Below are 7988 nucleotides of genomic sequence, written 5' to 3' on the forward strand. Positions count from 1 at the left end.
GGTAGTTGAGTACAATGTAAGAGTGCTTGTTGGTGAGAACCAAAGAAGATTACAAAAATGTGGCCACAAGGACAAAAAAAACTGGTAGTGTTTCGTAATTTGACAAAAGAGACTTCAGACACAGCTTTCCAGTGTTTACAATAATATTTCCTTTTTATGTTATCATCTTGTGAATCTTCATTTATGAACATTGAAGAAACTTGCACAAACATAAAACTTCATGATCACCTTTTAATATACACCACTCTAGCCCAGAGATGACACATGTGTAAAGGTTTCTTATCTCTAACAAATGCTTTTTGGGCTTCAATGTCACACCCTTCATTGTAAAATTCCCTTTCTTTAATGCAACATGGAATTTACAGGTTCTGCCTAATTTGCATGATTGTATGTTTATTTATCTGGGTATTAATGGCCTCTTAGAGACAACAGATATAGTTACTGTAATAATTTGGTGTCGAAAAAAAAATGTTATTGTTTGGTTGAGGAGAATCACAGACAATGTATAGGGTTTCACAGGGAAGGTTTGGATATTTTATGGAATCATTATGGTCTGTTGTTTGTACGTCAGAGCGTAGACTACAGAAAATGTGGTGAATTAGTAGTGAATTATGGGGAACATTTGGTGTGAAGTCATGGGTGAACAGGAGAGGGATGTGCTATTTTTAACAGTGATTGCTTGACTTCAGATGATAAAAAAAATGTATTGTGTATAATTTTCTTTTTTTGTCAAGCCACTTGAGGAAGGCTGGATCAATGTGGATGAACAAGTCATTAGGAAAAGAAGACAAGGAAAGAAGGAAGGGAGGATATTTGAGACTGAAGGGGTGAAGAGACAGATCTAGAGTGAAAAAAGAAAGACATGGGACTGATGTACATGTATATGGCAACAGTTCCAACTGGAAGAAACCAAATCAGTCACCTTGCCTGCTGACCAGGTAAATACTAAACTGGAAAATGCTACATGTAGGAAATTGATTATCTCATCTGAATTTTCAAGCACGGGTGGGGGTTATTGAGAGGCTCAGATTCTGCCAATAATTTATATGCTGTTACATAAGAAAGAATAACAGCTATACCTCTCCCAGTTAAATCAGTCCTGGATCCTAAAGAGGTGTCTCGTAAATGGGCCAGAACAAGAAAGCTCAACACAAAACTATGAGATGTCTGAAATTACGAGATGCCTGAAAAATGTTTAGTTTGTGAATCATTGTTGAGATGTTCTATATTTAATGGTAATTGGTTGACTTGAGATGTTGAATGTATACATGTACAATTTTCTGTTTTATCTTTTGGCAGGCCACTCAAGAAAGAGCTGGATTGATGTAGATTAATAAGTCATTAGGAAAAGAAGATAAGGAAAGAAGGTGGACAGGAAGTGGATGCTAAAGACTTAAATGGTGAAGAGACAGACCCAAAAAAAAAAAAAACAGTTGCAACTGGAAGAAACTAAATCTGTCACCTTGGCTAACCAGGTAAATACTACTGGATTATCTCATCTGATGTCAGATCTTTAAAACACTGGGTCTTGGGTTCAAATCTCAAAGTTTCAAACAAGTGATTAGGGCAGGGTATCAGAGAGTGATTTAAATATGGACGTACAGTTGCTACTGGAAGAAGCAAATCCAGTCACATTGACTGACCAGGTAAATACTGTACAATGCTTGGATAATGCAACTTGTCAGCTTTTCAGTAAAAGACCATTGAGGTATTAAAGGTGGAAGTAGGGGAGAGATGTGTTGCAGGTGCAAACAGGGAAAGGTTAGGGTAGGCAAAAATTGGAGGAACAGGGGTAGGGAATGCCTGCTACATGTATAAGAACTAGGCTTTTCACCTAACGTCTACCAAATTCCATATAATTTGATTTTATAGACTGTCAGTGACTGTCAATACTGTATGTTCTTCAATAAGAAAAAACTGGCATTGTAAATTCCTATAGGAAAGCCTAAATCTTACTTTAAATCTAATTCTAAATCTAATTCTAATTCTAATCTAATTTTTCGTTTTCAAATATTTTGTTCTCAGAAATATTAGCTTGTCAAGCTACTCTGAAATTCGAGCTTAAATAAAGCTTATGTATGTATGTATGCTTGCAAGATTTAAATCTCTCAATTGAAAGCACTTGTTAATATGTCTGTGTTTTAAGCCGTCATGGCTATTTTTTGATGAGATAATATGCAACTAACGATTAATTTAAAAAAATACTCATTACAATTAAAACTACTCTGAAGTTAGATCTTTAAAACACTGGGTCTTCGGTTCAGAAAAAAAAAAAACCACACTATTCACTGTGTGTATCAGCCTATCAGAATTTTGCACCTGCCAGCAGGGGCAATAATTAAGACTTCACTGAATTAAAACTACTCTGTTAAAACTACTCTGAAGTCAGATCTTTAAAACACTGGGTCGTGGGTTCAGAAAAAAAATACTCAGTGTGTATCAGCCTATCAGAATTGTGCACCCACCAGCAGTGGCAGAAGAATCAGAAAAAAAAGGGGTTCTTATACATGTATCAGGCATTCCTCCTTGCCTACCCCATTTTATACTGCAGCAAGTCAGACTTCTTTGTGCAGAGAAACAAACTGGCAAAGGTAACAAAAAATTATAATGTGGAGATTGCATTTGAAGTTGGAATGATCAATCAGGCTTAAAAGTAGTTTGTAACATCTGGTGCTGATTGTTGAAAAGTCAATAAACAGAAACCTTTGAGTTCTTCAGGTTCACCTTTGGGAAAGTGCCTTGTTCTAAAATTCTGTTAGTTGTATAAATTATGTACACAGAACTTTACAGTGCTACAGTGTAAGTGCCTTACCATTGCCACCTAGGAAAATTTCCTATTAGTTTTTGACATCTGTTTGACAACTTCTGATGGCCTCCATTTCAAAAGGCCGATCAAACTGCGACAACTTGCCCACTGGTTTCAGATGTTTGCAGCTTGAGAAATTCCCACAAGAGTGAATGGTCAATTTGACAATTTAACATCTTGGTCCTCAACAGTTCCCATGTTTTGATTGGCTGGTTAAAAATACAGCAATTAAATGTTATGAAAAAGTTGTCACAAAGATGTCAAAATCAAGTAATCAAAAAATTTCACTGTGCAAGGTCATAATCAAGAATCTTTTCTCGATGTGTCATTTCATAGTCAACAATGGATGGACAGTAGGCATACCTGGAAAGACAGTGGACAAACCTGGATGGATAGTGGGCAAACCCAAAACATTCAAACTTGACCAATCAGGTAAATACATGTAAATGTACACAGTTACTTTGGATCGTGTGTCAGGTTGTAATCAAGGATCTTTTCTGAATGTCTCATTTCATTGTACATAGTCAACAATGGATGGACAGTAGTCTGACAAGTTTGGACAGACTATGGACAAACCTGGATGGGAAGTGGTTGTGTTTAACTAAGTTATCAGTCTGACCAAGGCAGTCATTTAAACTAGTACACATGTAATTAGTGAATGAAATTAAATATTAAAGTAATTTATATTTTATATGATGACTTGTAATCCCAGTGTCACTGTTAAACAAACTGAGAGTTAAAACCAAAAAAACTGGTAAAAAATATCTGTTGTCCAAACCTTTAGATTGGATCCCACAATAACTCATCATTTGGCTTGTTTTGTCATAGGATGCTAGACAGCAGTGATCATCACAAGACAGCATGGACTTGGAGAGACAAGAAAATGCAGTTAATGGGTAACACACCTGGAGACACAAATTGAAGAGTATGCTTAAGGATTGGTTGCCAAGACAAGACAACAAGATGGTTTATTATTAGTAGTTTGTGTGTTTAATTGTGCCGCTATTTGGCCCAGCCTGGGAGGCCTTTGAACGCGGGGTACAGCTGGCCCAGGGTTTTCCTCCTAGTGCAAGTGGACGTAGAGGGAGGTTTTTCACCCAGCTGTTGTTCCACAACCCCCGTTCAGATTAGTTGATTATTTCTTTAGCTTGATAGTCGTCTACTATATTTTCATAATAGACTCTTGGCTAACACCTTGCTTTAGTTTGGAGTAAGTCAACCTGATTGACGCTGACTTCACTACAACTTACTGAAACACACAACTCTCAGCGGATACCAACAACTTGTTGCCTCTTTCACTCAGCAACTTCCAACAGAACTGGCAACACAAACATGACTAACAATAGATGGATTTAAAATGAGAACATCAGACAACAAGACCTTACAAATCACTTATTCATGGCTTCAACAAACCAAACAACAAACTATAACTTCAAACAAAACCAACACAAACTTGACCTAACAATATAATTTATGGACTAAAACTATAGACAACATCCGACACTGAAAACTGCTTAAACTGTACAGTTAACTTGTACATGTATTTATAGTTTTAACAAACAAACCAACAAACTGAAACTTCAAACAGAACCAACACAAACCTGACTATAACTCTAATAGATGGATTGAAACTGAGATCTCAAACCATCAACTGCATTACAGATGACATATTCATGACCTCAACAAAGCAACCAACAAACTTTGAATTAACCTAAAACAGAACCAGCAAAAACTTGACTGTCTAACAATAGATGGATTAAAACTACACAGCAACTGACACTGACAACTTTACACCCTACAAGAATTATGACCTATTCACAACCTCAACAAACCATTTACCAACAAACTTTTAATTAGCTGTAGACAAAACCAACGCAAATTTGACAAACATTTTACAATGTAGATGGATTGAGCTGACTATATACATGCATGCAACATCTGACACTGACAACTACTTACACATGAATATTGACTGATCATGATCTCAACAAACCTACAGTGTAAATCTGCACCTGACTGTAGCACTTCAGTGCAGAATACTGCCAGAATACTACGGACTAAGATTCTGACTTAACCATGATCACCAAAACATAACAGACTACAGAAACTGCACAAGCCACGTACCAATGCAAAGATTAGCATTGAGTCAGATAATATTATTATTATTATATGTAGATGTGTGTGCCACCATTGTTCAAACAAGTGCCTTTTTTGAAAAAAAAAACCACCCTAGCTGTCTCTGCATGGGATTAATTGGTTCATTGATTGGAAGAAGAGATCTCTGTTACTGTATGTAGTTTTCACCCCAGGTTGCTTTATAGATTAAATTGATTTGAAATAAATTATTCAAGATGTTGTTTGTTTCATGATGTGGTCCCTTGGGATGTAGATTGCAATGCTTTTACTCTTACTGCTGGTCTACATAGCCTTCATCCGGCAATGAGGGCTAGCAGGAAGTAGTCAAATATCGCAATCTGCATTCCGAGGGAATACATCGTAGGACAGACAATAACCCACATTACATTGACCAGCCACCATCTCTTTCATGACCAATTTTATTTATTTTTGGACACATATTATTGAGAGAACTTCATGCTGCAGCAAAGATCTCTGACTCCAATCAATAAACCAGTTAATCATGAAACCCATTCCATTTGGCTAGTTTGAATCCATTGAACGGTAAATTTTACTCTTGCAGTTGTTTGTTCCATTTGAGTTCGGGTTGAAAGTTCAAGCACAAGATTCCCTTGAGCATTTTTTTTCTTTTTTTCATCCTTTGCTTAGATGTGTGAGGTACAGTTTCTCCTACAGTCTCAGGTGAATTTTAAAATTGTTTAGAAAAGTTGACCAAAAGTTGCAAAACAATTTCAAAAATTAATCATAAAGAAACAAACCAGTATAACGCATATCAATTTAAAAGCCATAATATATATCAGCATAGAAATTCTCTTATCTTGTCAGACTCCACATCTTTCCAATAGTTACTGATTGATCATTACTGATTGTGAAGACAAATTTTCTTGTGATGCATGATCATTTGGTCAGTTCTCATTATGTCTGGTTCTGTCTGTGAGGAGAAGCTAGTTGCTGATCATTTCTGGGGTTTAAAGGATTAAACAAAGATTAACAACAACAGATAATGTTCAACTAAATTTCAAGAGTTTATTTCTTCAATTCCAAAATTCATACATGTAGTATTTACAAAACACTAGAACACATATGACTTACAATTAAATCATTTCCTTTGAGGTTTTGCATTGAACAAAATTACACTTAAAGAAAAATGCATGTCTCAAATTTCAAAATTTCCACATTAATGGCACTGAACAAAGTATTGAAAACAAACAGCATTAGCGAGGTTAATGGTAACTGCTACATGTAAGCAACTTTGATCTTTTAGGCACATGCTAAGTTTTCGTTCTTACCTAATTTTGAGAGTACAGGGCCTTAGCACAGTCAGCACATGTTCAGGACACCCAGTTTTTCACCATCCTGGTTTTGCCATGGAGTTTACTATCAATGATTGGGAAAACTCTCAGAATTTAGTCAGCAAATTCTTCAATGCTCAAGGGAAACTTGCTAAATAATTACTTGTCATGTACATGTAGTGTATTTCATTAGAATCAATATTTAACTAATGAACTCTAACAACAATCAACATCATGCTGCCATGCAAACTTGTTACCTACTGTAGCTTTCATGTATTTTAAAATAATGTTTGTTATTAATATGGTTTGTTACAATTTGTATTTAGTTTATAAGCCGTTGACTCGTTGCTTTTGAATAGCAGGCAGTGATTCAAAAATAATTTCCTTTCTCAAATGTTTTTTTTTTTTCTATTTTGTAATTAAGTGCCTGGCAACTTGATGGTGGCTGTTTAATTCATAAACAAGGGAAGCATTTAATATTATAAATAGATGATCTCAAGATAGTCAGACAAATATTTTTCATTTTCAATTTATATCAGTTTGGATAAGAATTATTTCATCTCCAAAATTTGGCCTGGGTGCACAGTTCCCATTTTGCATTCCATGTTCAGGGACACAAAATCATATCTATTTACTATGAGGCTACCACAAAATTTAGCAGCTTTGTCATGGCAATGTTTTCACTTTTTCCTAGTTTTTAACACTATAGTTATACCAGTAATTATAACTGCTTCCTTTGTTTACATTAGTTTAATTTACTCAGTATTCATACTAAGTAGATCTGCAAGCTCATTAGCCCAAATTGAAATTATACAAGCAAAAAATTAGTACTTATTTTCAAGTGCAACAAAACTTGCAACCACTAGCTAGGTGCGATGATAGTCTTATCGTGTCCACTCCACCATATTTACCTTTTTGACTGAACTGATTACTTTCAAGACTTGCCAAAATGTTCATTAATTTGCAAATGTATATGCCTAAAGCGACAAAATATGACACTACTTGATTGCAGAAAAGTTTGAGCAGCAGTGTCACTGAAGAATTAACCATTTTTTGTCAATTAGGATCTTTTTTTAGAATTTAGCTATTGTTTTTTCGAAGTCTCATTAATTTTTCATTTCATTTCAATTTCTCAATTTTTGATTCAATTATTCCTGGATAATGGCAATATTGATATTAAGATTAGACAAAGTACATGTAAGATCAGCAGTCTGCATTTTTAACTTTAGCTATATTGCTTTTTCTTTTGTTTTCCTGTTGTTTTATTTTAATTTACAAACAGCATCTTGATGCTTTCACATAATTATAGTACGTATAAATAAACCTTTTTGCCAAGCCTCATAAAAAATGATCACAGCGTTATCGGTAATCAGATTACTTTCATAATGCAGACTGTTGATGAGCATTATTTTATTTTAATTTCATTGGCACAGATTGCTTGGTTCTTTCTTGGTGTTGCAAGTCATCATATTTTGAAGGCTCCTTTAGGCCTCCTTTAAACTTTTTCTTTGCTTAATTTCCTCTACAAAATTTTAGGGATTTTTTTCTGATTTCTTTTTTAAGCTTGAAGGCATTTTTTTTACTTGCCACCCTAAACACACACGCTCATAAATCTTGTTTCTTTTTTTCTGGGCATGTATCACCAAGAAACAGCCATTTTTTTCTTTATTAGTTTAGTTATAATGTGCTTGCAAGTATCTACTAACTAAGCTGTTACAGTAGCTTCTTATTTAATTCCAGGACAGAAGGTGGCA

At 35.0% G+C, this 7988-nt stretch overlaps 1 long non-coding RNA gene across 1 annotated transcript; it reads left to right on the top strand.

Moving 5' to 3' along the window:
• Positions 1-973: 973 nt before the first annotated feature.
• Positions 974-7036, top strand: LOC110040012 (uncharacterized). Its single transcript, XR_002295607.2, has 3 exons — positions 974-1475; positions 3143-3238; positions 3635-7036. It is a non-coding gene; the product is annotated as an uncharacterized LOC110040012 (long non-coding RNA).
• Positions 7037-7988: the final 952 nt, after the last annotated feature.

The sequence above is a fragment of the Orbicella faveolata genome, unplaced genomic scaffold (assembly GCF_042242905.1).
Source record: "Orbicella faveolata isolate gen_17 unplaced genomic scaffold, um_ofav_v1 contig_26, whole genome shotgun sequence".
Classification (NCBI taxonomy): domain Eukaryota; kingdom Metazoa; phylum Cnidaria; class Anthozoa; order Scleractinia; family Merulinidae; genus Orbicella; species Orbicella faveolata.